General features: G+C 34.0%; 1 protein-coding gene across 4 annotated transcripts in view; it reads left to right on the top strand.

The window, feature by feature from the left end:
* PCDH17 (protocadherin 17) overlaps nt 1-14,787 on the top strand; it is a 96,982-nt gene that overhangs the window by 17,655 nt on the left and 64,540 nt on the right. The window lies entirely within an intron of this gene.

Here is a 14,787-nt window from a genome sequence, read left to right as displayed (position 1 = left end):
TTTCTGAAATATTTATGTAGGGATGAGCCAGATGTACACAGCTTAACCTTATAATCCTATTTCACAGCTTTTTCCAAATACTTAGAAACTTATTAAGTATGAAGCTGATTATTTTGGCAGCATATCTTCATTAATAGGAGTCAGAGCTTCCTTATTTATAAGCCAGTGTTGTTAATCTAATCTAGTATATAAAATCAACAGGGAAACTGCAAAACAAAACAAAACAAAAACAAACAAACAAAAAAACACCAAAAAAACTCATCTAGGCCTAAATGATAAGGAATTTTTTGAAGCTTTTAAATGTGTTTTTATTGAATTTATAATATAAAAAATACAAAGGACAGGTGAATAATTACATGTTTGGATGTTATACTACTGCCATTTTGCTATGAAGTAATTATTCTCAAGATTCTTCATATTTCTATCATAATCTTGATATAAGACCATGTATCTGCCCTTTACAGAGATATTCCTTTCAGTATCATCTCAATTGCAAAGCTTACTGTCATTTGACATTAAAATTATTTTAAATTCACCTATCTCTTTTTTTAATGAATAGAGACAATACAGTATAATGTAATAATGTGTCATGATTTTCATTTTGCTTATTTATTGGTTCTGCAATAATAGATGGAGAGCTTATTGTTATGCTTCCAGCATGATCTATTTATATGCTGTGCTACCAGGTGCACCATTTCATATTTGTGATGCTCTGTCCTCTCAAGGAAAAGGGTATCAGGATCCTCAAATCAAATTAGACTTACAGAAGAGTTTAATACTTTGTCATTTTTATGTTAAGTGCGTAGCTTTTAGAAACTACCTGACTCAGCCTGAATAAACTCATGCTCCTTCACAGAGAGGAAAAACCTATTTTTCCAACTATGTATGACAGCCCGATTCCCTGTTTTTGAAAAGAAGGAAAGAGAAAGCAGGCTATCAGCTAAGAGAACAATTCTTAGCTTTTCATTTCTTTTGGAAGATCATTTTCTACTTTGCATTTAATATTAATACAAAAATGTATGTAAAAGATATTATATACATTTTTTATATTAATACAAAATGTATATAATATCTTTAATAACAATATAGATAGATGATATAGAAAGAAGAGTTCTTCAAGAACAATTGAGATATAAATATATGAGATTTTTAAGCCCTTGACTTTTGTGTGTGTGTGTGTGAGGGTGTGTGTGCTCTGTGACAGATATTCCAAAGAGGACGTCATTCCCCCGAGACTGCCTCTAAACCGATATAGCTGAGATTCAGGCACTGCTAGTCGAGTGTCTTTTGGATTCCAAGCACTCTATCATTGGACTGGGAATTTGTATCAGCCTCCAGGGATGACGTGGCTACATTTTACTGCAGGGCCAGGTACTCCTTTTCTGTGTGATTTTTGGCAAGTCGATAGTTTTCCTAGAAGATACTTTACTCTTGGGAAAACATTAAAATCCCAATACGCAAAATCCAAGTTTCTGCATTAAAAGAATTTCAAGTTTCCTTTTCATTCTATGTCTCTAAGTTTCTTCCTTTCTTTTCTTTTACTATTGACACTATTACAGACGTTTCCTATCCATGCTCCCCCTTAACCCAGCCCCCTCCCCACCCCATGCCTTCACCATACTATTGTATGTGTCCATGGGTACGCATATACGTTATTTGGTTAATCTTTTCCTGTCCCCTCCCCACAACACCCTTTTTATTTTTTTTAAAAGAGAAGTGATTATATCTCCCCTTAATTTAAAGAGAAATTCATCCTTAATGCAAAAATTCTATTAAAAACCCATACCTAAAAAAGCACCTGGTATGTAGTATGAACTTATTACATGCTTGTAAACTGAAAATAAAAAAAAGTTGCATTTAAAAAATTGTAATTGCTGATAATTTAACACATTAAGCGCCCAAACACTATACTTTCCTTCTGAAGACAAAACAGGCTGGACACTTAACAGGAGAGGTAGCTATTGTAAACCTTTTGTTTTCAGATCTGCCACCCTTTTCTAGTTAAAAAAAATCCAAAGAATTCAGACCTAACCTGATTCAAGGTAATTTTACATCCTGACTTATTCCATTTAGTGTTAATATTAACATTATTTTTTACTGAAGAAATGTTAACATGTTTAATATGTGATGTTGATCCAACCAGCCCCTGCTGAGATGGTAATACAAGAATATACAATAAAATGTTATTCTAAAATATGAAAGACAATACAAAACATGTCTGGATGCAAGGGGTTTTGAATAAAAGATTGTGAATCCATATATCTTTCTATCACAAAAACTAGATTGTTTTTACAACAGGTGGTATATGCTAACATAATGTAGTAAGCTTTTTTTTTTTTTCTTAAATTATATAAATATAAATATTTTCTCATGTCAGTGATGTAGTTTCATATTATTTTTTTTTCTTTCTTCTCTTAACAATGGTGGATTTCTGGGCTAATTAATAGATATGTTATATTTTTAATCAGTTACTCTCTGATTGACAAATTCTTTACTTTGCGATTCTATTCCGCAGTTTTTTTTTTTTTTTTTTAAATAAACTAGCTATTCAGTCCAGAGCAAGTTGCTAACTCATATTTTTCTGTTTTCTTTTTTAAATCAGGTGTAATAATATTTGCTGCCCATAGGGCTGTCATAAGAATTAAAGATGCAATATGATTATGCACATAAAGAATATGAAGAATATTCTATGCTTAATAAATATTGCACATATTGTTATTATTGTTGTTAGCAGCAATTTGCATAAAACATTCTGGTGCTGTTAAATTTTAGATACAGCTTTGCAGACATAGTCTTTGTGAAAACAATTATTTCAGTTGGCATAAGTGTTAGTAATTATATGAGTACAATTCTATTCCACAGTACTTATGATTATAAAACAGTAATTTTACTGGAATTCTGATTTAGTTTATTGCAGATTTTATTTTTACCTCTCTAAACCAGTATCAGTGACTAGTATTGTATGGCAAATAGACATGTTAAAAAAGAGATCGATTTTTGATAGACTATCTTGCAAACATTTGTTTCCAGATATCTTAAACTTCTTAAATTACCAAAATAAGCCCTCAAGTAGAAAGATGTTATAGTCTTCCATAAGAACTATGCTTTTTAAGCCAAGGAGACCTTGATTCTACAAAGAACTGTTGCAATGAATAACAGAAAGTTAGAAAAATATGACAGTATCTTATTGTATTTACACTTATTTTCATGTGAGAAAATGGTTGCAAATAAATGTTATTCAGGTATTTACAGCTAGCTAGGAATAGAGAACTAATGGCATCTGACCCAAAGTTTAGGTATTTTGCTCCTACTTCAGTTGGGATATCTTGTTTGGCATCTGTTTCTATTGTGGTATCCATGGAGTATGAGAACATCTTATAGCATGCATAATTGTTGGTATGAAGAATGTATTGCAATATCATTCCTACACCGTAAAGCTATTTTGAAGATAATTCTTTAAGGCCTCCACATAGTAAACATCAAAAACTCTGCTGGGACCTCTGTACAACACATTGCCATAGGGTCTTGCAATTGAGAAACCAGAAATAGTTTTAAGAGGATATGTGGCTTGGTCCTGTAAAGTGAAATAAATCCAAATTTTGGAGATTCCAGAGCAGCCCAGGATTCTCAGATTTGGTCATAGAATTAGATGGGTTCTTTTATTCTAACCAAAATTGTCCAGTAGAACTCATTGTTTTTGTTTGTGTTTAAACTAAGTAAGAACTGAAGAGTTATAGGAAAAAAGCCATTCAAGAGAGTGTATCCTGGTATTATTGTAGAACTCCATAGGAAGCACTGATTAACAATTAAAATGAAAATAATAAATCTGTAAAATAAACCAGACTGGTAAATTGAATAGACTAGAAAGCAAATAACTGTACACACAAGAGTGAGATGAATCACATAATACTTGCAGATTTTTTATTTAAAAGAGTGCAGAATTTTGAGTCAAGAGGAACTTTTTCCTATTACTTACTCATATCTGGACCTCCAGCTGGCTTTTCATGAGTTCCACAGGCCTCATTTTTTTCATCAATGATATAGAAATAATTATGATAGCCCCAGCTGCTAAGGTCGAAAGGAAATAATATATTTGGAAGAGTTAAAATATAGTGACAAGGTTACCATGTGAAAAATATAAGGAAGATCAGGAGACAAAAGACCAAGAAATGAATATTATTTTCCCCTAAGAGGGGAAAAAACACACACAAATTACTTTGGTTTTAAGCACACTTTGAAGAAATTTGTAATGTACTTCAGGAAGCTTCATATATCAAAGTGCATTTTGTTTTCAGGTGTTCCCATGATAGTATTATTTCCATGGTTTTAATTAGTTTTGGAATTGAATATAATCATCCTAAAAATCACCTAAAATAGAAATTCATTTAAAATATATGAATAGTTTTTTAATCAGCCTCACTTCAAATACATACACTATGAATGAAAATGTTTTCTACAGAGGCTGAAAATGATTTGTGTTTTTTTTTCTAAATGATAACCTAATTAAGCATGGTGTATATATTAAAATGCTTCATTAGTTTTTTATCTACAGGAATGAATAGTGAAAAAAATTTAATTATAAATTTAAGAACTCAGACTTAGTCTTCCTAATCCAGGAGCCTGTAATTTTTCTAGTAAGGGACAGATAGTAAATATATTATGGTTTATGGCCCATACGGTCTCTGTCTCAACTACTCAACTCTGTCATCGAAGCATGAAAGCAGCCATAGACAACGCACAAATAAAAGCACATGGCCGAGTTCCAACAAAAGTTTATTTTCAAAAACAGATAGTGGGGTCACCAGCCAGACTTCTCTAACCACTTTTGTGATGTATTGCTAAATCTTAACAATATCTCTAACTTTTTTCTATTTGTGTTATTGTAAAAAACAAAAACAAAAACAAAAACAACCCCTGCATCATGTAGATTATAAACAGTTTCCAATAAAATCAAAGTGATCGCTATGTCAAAACTAGGCTTATTATCTCATGAAGGGATTGTCTAGGTAAGATTGCTTCTCTTATAAGAAGAGAAAAATTCTTCTAATTAAACTTTTCAAGCAAAGAAAGAGCCAGAGATGCTTGACTTAGGTATTGAGAGTGTGATAAAGAGTCGAAGATATTTCATTTCATTTGGTGCTAATGTTTAATTAAAAATATGTTAGCATTAGTAAAGACACAGCTTTATTTTAATTTCAGGTATGAATGTCAACCTAAAATAGACTATTTTCATTGGATCTATACATTTACAATGTAATACTTATTCTTGTAGTTTAGGGGGAAATGATTAATATTCTGGTATTCTAATACTTGTAGATTTGATTAATTATTAATTTCCCCCTCAAATCTAACGACACCCTTTCCTTTGTGGAGGACAAATCTTCCAAATTCTTTGCATATTATCTCCTAAATTTTTATAATTGTATTCTCAGTTTCTAGTTCATTTTCAAACCAGCAATTCAAATCCATGGGTAAATTATTTTGGAATTTAAAATTTTTATGTTATTTTTGTTTTGTTTTGCTTTGCTTTTTTGGAAAGGGTTAATAAATTATATATGAAACCCATGCAAAAGATTGGAGACTTAAAAATCCCCCCCCATCCAAAGTATTTACTAATTATTGTAAAATATATTGTTTGTTTAGCTGGTTGGCTAAAATGTTGCTTATAATTATAAAGAGTTAAAACATTCCCTGTGCCTATCAAGATGTAGAGGAGAAAAATTAGAAAGGTGTTGCATTATTCAATTCACCTTAAATTCCTTCTATTTTTTTTCCTCCTATTAAAAATTTGAATGCACCTATTATATAGGCTGATGCAAAACCAGACAGGAAACTTCTCTATTGATCACTTTTTACTTCATTTTTGAAATGTAACTCATTATGTTAATAATTGACTATATCTTCTGATTAACAATTTAATATTTTGAGGAGTAAAACTGGAGAATTGTGTTTATTAAATCATTGCATTCATAAAGTTTTAGTTTTAGTTGTGAAAAAATAAATTGTTAAAATGGATAACAGATATACATATTTGTTCACCTTTATTTGGTAATATTATATAATGATTACTAAATGTAATACCTTAAATTTCTTTTGCACTTCAAGAGGAAAATGTTTTTTGAGAAGCTGCTATTTTGACAATTTATATGACTAGAATGATGGTTTAGTAATACTACATGCATTAGAATATTTAATAATAAATGCCATTATTACCTTTTTATGTTATTGACCAAAGAAAATACCTAATTATTGGAATTATATACACATATAAAATATTCAGCCTGTTAAAATAACAACATTAAAGTATAGAAAGGCAAAACTGCAGACTGTTTTAAAGAACCATCTTGTTATTAAGGTAATAGTAGTACTGTTTTTGCTTAGTATGTGATAATAATTTAAAAAAGCATTTCAAGATAAGTACATTAATGTCTTATTAACTTATTTATATGGGGATATAAAATATGGCAATAGAGCATATTATTTTTCTCTTTTTCTTAGAAAGCCAGTACAGCAACTGACTGGCACTCTATGGCAAGTGCTATTGTTCTCCAATGAATCAGGCATATGATGGGCGACTCTATGGAAGTCTGTTATCTGTAGTTTGTCTGTTTTACAAAAATGTGGGCAGTAACACTACTCTATCTTCTAACTCAATGAGAAGAATGACTAATACATATCAATAATACTGTTTTGTAGATCCTAACATAGGACAGCATACTTCAAACTGCCGAGCACAGGATGTATGCAATGACATTAGTTACATACATTTAGATTCAGTGCAATATAGGTTCAAAGCATGTCTCTATTAGTAAGAGTAAAAACTGGTTTGAATTTAAATATTTAGTTTGTAAAAATTTTCTTTGCTAACTAGCAGGTTCCTTAAAGTGAATAAAGTATTTAAATAACGTATCACAGAAGACTTGGCATTTGTAGTGATAATCAGAAAAATAATTGGCCACCAATTTGTTTCCCTACATTGTCTCCATTTCTTTTCATACCTAGAATTCTAGAAGAAGTTCCAACCTGTAACAATTTTTCATTGATTACATAAAACTTTGAGTTTTAAGTCTTGGAGGTCTAATTGCAGATAATCTAGTTTTAGATATTCATCCATTGGAAAAATTCTTTAGTGTTCTTAATAGAGATGGAAAATAGCACAATAAAGGGAGACTCCCTTAAGACAAAATGTCTGGCTATGAGTTAGAAAAACAACAGCAGAGAAAAGAGAGCTAAGCTCCTCCCAGCCACACACAAACACTATTATACCCTGGAAGGAAAAGAGGAGGAGACTGGTTATTGGACAGGGTTGAAATGAAAGGCTGACCTCACTGAAGAGAATGGATTAATCGGAGAGGTGGAAATTAGCACCACGAAGTAAGTTTGGATATTTATTAGAAGACATCAACCCATGACATAATACACTGACATTGCCAATGAGAAAGCACATGTAGCTTTTAGTGGCAACTCAGTGGCTTTTGCACTCTGAGCTTCAGCAGAAATATAGAAAATGTGCAGCATTCTCTATTTGGTGTGCTTTTATAGATGACAAATAACACTCATCTTACATTTTGTCTCATTTTCTTCTTGTCAAATATGATTTCCTGTAAGATTTATAAATTGCACAATTAAATTATGGCACAGAAATTATTAAGTCATCAGTGTCACTTATAAGAAGGTTAACATTTGTAAGAGATTTTAGTAGGCAGCCAGATCTTACAGATGGCCAATAGACATATGAAAAGAGGCTCAACATCACTAATCAGAGGGAAATGCAAATTAAAACCACAATGAGATACCACCCCATGCCTATTAGAATGGCTATCATTAATAAATCAACAAACAACAAGTGTCGGTGAGGATGTGGATAAAAGGGAACCCTTGTGCAGTGTTGGTGGGAATGTAGATTGAGATAGCCACTGAGGAAAATTGGAGGTACTTCAAAAAATTAAAAATGGAACTGCCTTATGACTCAGAAATTCCACTTCTGGGAATATATAAAAATAAACCCCAAACAGTAATTCAAAAGAATATATGCACCCTATGTTCATTGCAGTATAACTTATAATAACCAATATCTGGAAGCAGCTTAAGTGCTCATCGGTGGATAAAAATGAGTGGATAAAAATGCTGTGGTATATTTATACAATTTGGCAGTAAAAAGAAGCAAATTTTTTGCTATCTTCTGAATGGACCTGGAGAGTGTTATGCTAAGAGAAATACTGTATATTAGGCAAAGAAAAGCAAATACCATATGATTTCACTTACATTTGGAATCTAATGACCAAATTAAACTATCAAACAAAAATAGAAGCAAATAAAATAGAAACAAACTTATAAATACTGAGAACAAACTGACCATTGTCGGAGGGGATAGAGTGGGAGGGCCGGGTGAAGAAGGTGAAGGGATTAAGCAAAACAAACAAACAAACAAACAAATACATGACAGAGACTGACAGCAATATGGTGATTGCTAGAGAGAAAGGGGTGTGAGCAGAGGTACAAGAGGACAAAGCGGGGATAAATGGTGATGGAAGAGCACTTGGCTTTGGGTGATGAGTGCACAATATAATACGCAGGTGATGTTTTATTGAGTTGTACACTTGAAATCTGTATTATTTTATTCATTTCAATAAGTTCAATAAAAATAAAATGGAAAACAAGAAAAATCAACTAAGTCATCCTAACTGAGCAGTAGATTTAAAATTCTTGCTTAAAGATGTGGCTTTGTGGTCCTCCGGTTTTAAATTTAAAATAATGCTAGTCTTTGCTAAATGCGGTACAGATTTCTCGTGCTTTCATTGTGCCTTTAGTAACAAAACACAAACGTCAACCACACTAAATCGGTATAAAATGTGTGATTTTGAAAATCACTGATAAATACAGTTATTGCCATACCTCACACACTTTAAAAATGCCAAAGAATACCGCTGTCAGATAACTTTATAAGTGGTGGCTTAAAATACTGTAGCCTACTTCAGCAGTGTAGGCAGAAAGAACCACACCATACATTCTGTTGAAGAAAAGCTATGAGAAGCAGTGTCAATGTGAAGAGGCTTACAGTGAATTATTCACCTCTTAATCCTCCCTTGTGTTTAGTCTGCTGCAAAGAGAATTTCTTGTTATCAGTGTGAAAAGCAGTGCCTCTGAATTAAGGGAAAGTTTAATTTATTTTGTGTTCTTTTCAACCCAATGACTCCAATATATGCAATCAACCTGGTGTCCCTAATTCAAAGGAATTTTCAAAATTCCATTCCCTTATGCTCCTCAATTAAGAAAACACTGTTCACCTAGTTATACTCGAAGCTAAGATGATATGTTTTTAAAACCATAACAACACATCCAACCCCAAATTAGTAGTGAGAAGTAAGTTGCTCTCTTAATGATGACTTCAGATTCAAGTACATACTTTCATTTTTCCTTAATATTTCTTATTCTAGATCAATATTACTAGATTAAAAACTTTCTTCATATTTTTATTATAACCTTTGGGAGATTCTTTTGTGTTTGACATACCTGTCTTTACTCTGTTATATATTGCAAATTCATAAAGACAATGTTGAGACAAATCTATAATAATAAAAGAGAAATATGCTAATTAGACCAGTTGTCCTTCCAAACAACCTTCTGGACGAAAGCCGGGGCTGCGAGGGAAGCTCGGGTCTCAGGTACCTGCCAGCAGCCAGAGGGAAGCCTGGGTCCCGGGTGCCAGAGGGAAGTCAGTGCTGGCAGCCAGGAGAAGGAAAGCCTACTCTTGCACAAATTTCATGTATTGGGCCTCTAGTATTATATAAAGCTACAATAATATAGATAAACACATAAAACCAGCTTTACTATTATATAAAACTAGTGGTCTGGTGCACCAAATTCATGTATATTAAAAAGGGGATTAATTAGAGGAAATAATTTAATATTACTGTTTGCCCTTTCTCTATAATAGAAGTGTCAGAGATGAAAGAAAACTAGTAAAATGTATATGAAAACCTTCCTCCTGTGAGAGGCTGGGGCACACCATGGGACCCAGAGTCAAGTCCCTGCCCACCCACATGTGCCTCAAAATTGCGTGAGACCCAGATCCGGTCACACACACACCCTCATTTGGCTAGATCCAGAGCCGGCCAGTCCCACCCTTGTCAAGCCCCACCAGGCAGGGTACATAACCTCAAATCCCCTGGCCTGGTGCCAGGATTGGGGGCATGGCCTGAGGTCCCCCAGCCCAGACTGGGACAGAGGGCATGCTTTGAGGTCCCCAATCAAGCCCCTCCAGGTGGAGGGCATGGCCTGAGGTTCCCCATCAAGCCCCACTGGCAGAGGGTGCAGCCTCAGGTCCCCTGTCAAGCCCTGCTGGGCAAGGGATACGGCCTGAGTTCTCCCAACCCAGCACTGGGGGTTCACCTTAAAGTCTCCCATCAAGCCCCACTGGATGGGGAGCACAGCCTGAGTTCCCCTATCAAGCCCCGCCAAGCAAGGGGGCACAACCTCAGGTCCCCTGGCCCAGGGCTGGGGTCAGCGGTGTGGCCTGAAGTCCCCTGTAAAGCCCCACCTGGTTGGGGGCATGGCCTGAGGTCCCCTGTCAGGGGCGGAGGAGGGCGTAGCCTCAGGTCCCTGCTGATTGCTCCTTATGGTAACTTGGCCTCAGCTGTGGGTGCAGCCATCTTTGTGACGGACTGGTTGTCAATTAGCATATTCCCGCTTTATTAGATAGGGATATTGAGGCAAATGTTTCTAAAACTTGCTGCCAAATACTGCATATTTTCTTTCTTGGGGTTGAATTTGCTGTCAAGCCTTTTCATTTTTTTTTTAAATTTGAAACATTGTAGTTTTCTTCTTTAGAAGTTCCATTTGACTCTTTTTTGTATCTTCTACTTCTCTCCTTTAGGCCTGAGATAGGATGACTCAGAGGAGGTACTTAGGGTTCAAAATGTAAAGAGGCTTTTATTCTCAGGGTGTCCTCTTAGGTAAAGGAACTGACATTGAAAGGCAAAAGGAAAAAAATAAATTAATTAATTAAAAAAAAAAAGGCAAAAGGATGTTAAGAATGCTAGCAGTTTATAAACTACAGCCTCCTACTTTTTGAAACTGTGATTCTGATAACACAGAATTGATCTCTCCATACAAAATTGCCTGACTCTTCCATGACTCTATAATGGGAAATATAATAGTGGCTAGATAGCACCAAGGGAGTATGTATATATTAATCACATAGGGATCATACTGATTAAAGTTTGAACCCTAGCAACATTTACTTAAATAGTATTTATGATGGTGAAAACTAACCATAGAAACCAGTTTCCTAACGTTTATATTATCCTCTCTTTCTTTTGCAGGGACACATTTTAAGACTAGTGTTCTGATATTTTTTCATTGAAATTCATTTGAAACAATATTGAAAATGATGACATCTTTATTTTTTCTCATCCCAAAATTTCTCAAATTTTCTAGAAATCCAAATACTGTTTCAAAATTTACCAGACTTTCATTCAGTTATTATGATTTCACAATCAATTACCACGCTGCATAGAAGGCTTAAAAAATTAAAAACTTATAACATAAATTATGTATACTAGTAAAAGGGTAATATGCTAATTAGACTGGGTCAACCAGACATCTTTCAGAAGTCTGACTTCCTTTTGGACAAAACGACGGTGGCAGGGGCGGAGGCAGAGGTAGTTAGGGGCCATGAGGCTGGCAGGGGAGCAAGCAATTAGGGGTGATCAGGCCAGAGCAGGGAGCTTGCAGTTAGGGGTGATCAGCTGACAGGGGAGGTCAGTTGGGGGTGATCAGGCTGGCAGAAGAGGGAAGTTGGGGGCAATCAGGCCAAAAGGAGAGGGCAGTTGGGGGCAATCAGGAAGGCAGAATTGGGCCTATACTGGCAGTTGGACATACCCCAAGGAGTCCCAGATTGGAGAGGATACAGAGCGGGCAGAGGGACACACCCTGTGCATGAATTTTGTGCCCTGGGCCTCTAGTATTATATAACTAAGAAATTTTCCTATATTAGCTTAAAGTATAAACCTACACATTTTCAGATAATATCCTAATTTTACTTCAAAGGTGTAAAATTATTTTGACAATATTTTACATATACTTTGCTACATCTTAGATGCTAACTGTTTCATATTAAAAGATTTTAAAGGCTTTATAAAGATATGCATTCACCTACTTTCAAATGCAGAATCAATTTTACCAGGTATTTCTAAATTTAAAAACTTGCAATTTCTCAGGATGGCTCAGTGCTTCATGATGTAGCCAGGTTTGTTTCCTGCATGGAAAGGAAGAGCTATTCCTTTGCAATAAAGGCAGTCTGAAATCTTTATTTAAAGTATTTACTTTATGGCTGGGTAAACGGGAACTGCACACACACACAAAATCCTTGAAAGAAATGAAAATTGAGCTAAATAATTCATATTTAAGGTGCCTGTCTTATAGAGCTGTTGCTTGTGTTTGCTACTGTGGTTAAATAGATCTTTGTATCTTGAATCCATTTGTAGTCTGTCCAAATGAAAATGAGTTTTCTACATAGGCTTTAAAAGTTGGCTCAGTATAATTTTAAAGGACAAAATTTAGAAACATTATTTATTGAGACTATTTAATAAAATAACTTATCCTATATGATAAAAGGCTAATATGCAAATTGTCCCCTCAACTGGGAGTTAGCAGGGACAGCTGGATCCCACCCATTCACAAATTTATGCACTGGGGGGCCTCTAGTAGTTTTATAATTCTCTATGAAACAGAGGATCCTCACCATATATGATATGCAGGTAATTACTTTACATATATTTTTTGAAATATCTTTTATTAGTAACCGGTGAAATGAATATTTTATTTAGTGTGGAGTTCTATGTATTCATATATAGCAAAATGAAACCTGCATCACAGTCAGATTACTAAATAGTTCTATTACCCTAAAAGCTTCCTCAGGCTGTATCTCTGTAGTCAGCTTTAACCCCTGGCAACCACTAATCTGTTCTTTTTCATAATAGACTTTTTATTTATTTATTTGAAAAGTCTTTTAAGTAGAATCATATAGTATGCCATTTTTTGAGACTGGCTCTTTTTCACTCAAAATAATGCTTTTAAAATTCATCTATGTTGTTTCATCAATAGTTCACATTTTATTGCCAAATTAGAGACCTGATGCATAAAATTTGTGCACTAGTGGGGAGGGGGGTTGGCCCTCAACCAGGCCTGCTCCTAAGCCATAAGCCGGACAACTTTAGGGCTGCAATGGAGGTGGGAGGGACTCCTGCCACCACTGTTGTGCTTACCAGCCGGTAGTCGATTTCAGGCTGAGTGGCACTCCCCCTGTAAGAGGGCACTGACCACCAGGGGTAACTCCTGTGTTAAACGTCTGCCCCATGGTGGTCAGTGCTCATCATAGTGACTGGTTGTTTCACTATCCAGTTGATTTGCATATTACACTTTTATAATGTAAGATAGTTTTCTATAGTATGTATATACCACAGTCTATCTACTCACCTGTTAGAAGATATCTGGGCTGATCCCAATTTTGGAAAAGAGAGTTTCTGTAAATAGTCATATGCAAATTTTTATTGAACATAGTTTGCATTTCTCTAAGGTAAATGCAAATCTGTTGGGTTAATTTGGCTCTTTTCCGATCATGATTTTGGTATCACATCTGAGAATTCTGCCTAACACAAAGTCAAAAATATTTTTTCCTAGGTTTTCTTCTAATGTTTTAGTTTTACATTTTAAATTCAGATCTATGATCTATTTTGAGGATGTTTTTTTTTGTTTTTTTTTTTTAAATATAAAGTGTGAAGTGTAAGGTTGAGATACATTTCTTTTAAATTACCTATTGTATTGCCTTTTGCAACTTTGTTAGAAATCAATTGACCATATTTGTGTGAACTATTTCTGGAAAGTTTTTTCTGTTCAATTGATCTATTTTTCTTTTCCATCAACAATCCTGCATTGTCTTGATAGGATTGTTTCATTACAAGTCTTAAAATAAGGTAGCATAACTCCTTCAACTTTATTATTTAAAAAAAAAAATATTTTGGCTATTATAGTTTCTATGCTTTTCCATATGCATTTTAGAATCCTCTTGTCTGTATCTACAGGAAATCGTTCTGGGAAATTGAGTGGAATTATGTTACATGTATAGATTATTTGAGGAGCATTGACATCTTTACCATGTTGTATTTTCAAAAAATAAACATATATATGTCTTCATTATATAAACTTTTTTTTGATTTATATAATCAGTTTTTGTAAAGGTCAGCATACAGATTCTATACTAGTTTTTAAAATCATTATTTGCTAAGTATTTGATTTTTAGGGAGCTGTTATAAATGTATTGCTTTTGCAATTTTGATCTCCAATAGTATATTGATAGAATATAGAAATATAATTTTTCTGTGAGACCTTGAATGTGGCAACATTGCTTACCTTAATTGTTAGTGCTAAGAAGTTTTCTTTGTTTTAATTCCGTCCTACTTTCTAACTCATAATATTATCTGAGAATACAATGACTTTGTCTGTATTTTCCCCCCATTTCTTTCTAATGTGTGTGTCCTCTACTTTTCTTGCCTTATTGAACAATTAGGACTTTCAGTGCAATGATTAATATAAGTGGTGAATATTTCAGTATTTCACCTGTACTATATTAGTTATACCTTTTGGTTTTTTATAGATGCCCTTAATACGATTAAGAAAGTTTTTTTATTCTTATTTGATGAGAAGTTCATCATTAATAGATGCTGAATTTGTCAAATGCTTGATATGTCTTTAAAATTTCTATTTTTACTATTTACTAGTGTAGAA

This window comes from Pipistrellus hanaki (assembly GCF_964339955.1).
Source record: "Pipistrellus hanaki genome assembly, chromosome: 3".
In the NCBI taxonomy this organism is placed as follows: Eukaryota; Metazoa; Chordata; class Mammalia; order Chiroptera; family Vespertilionidae; genus Pipistrellus; species Pipistrellus hanaki.
This window is presented reverse-complemented; position numbering and strand designations above follow the sequence as displayed.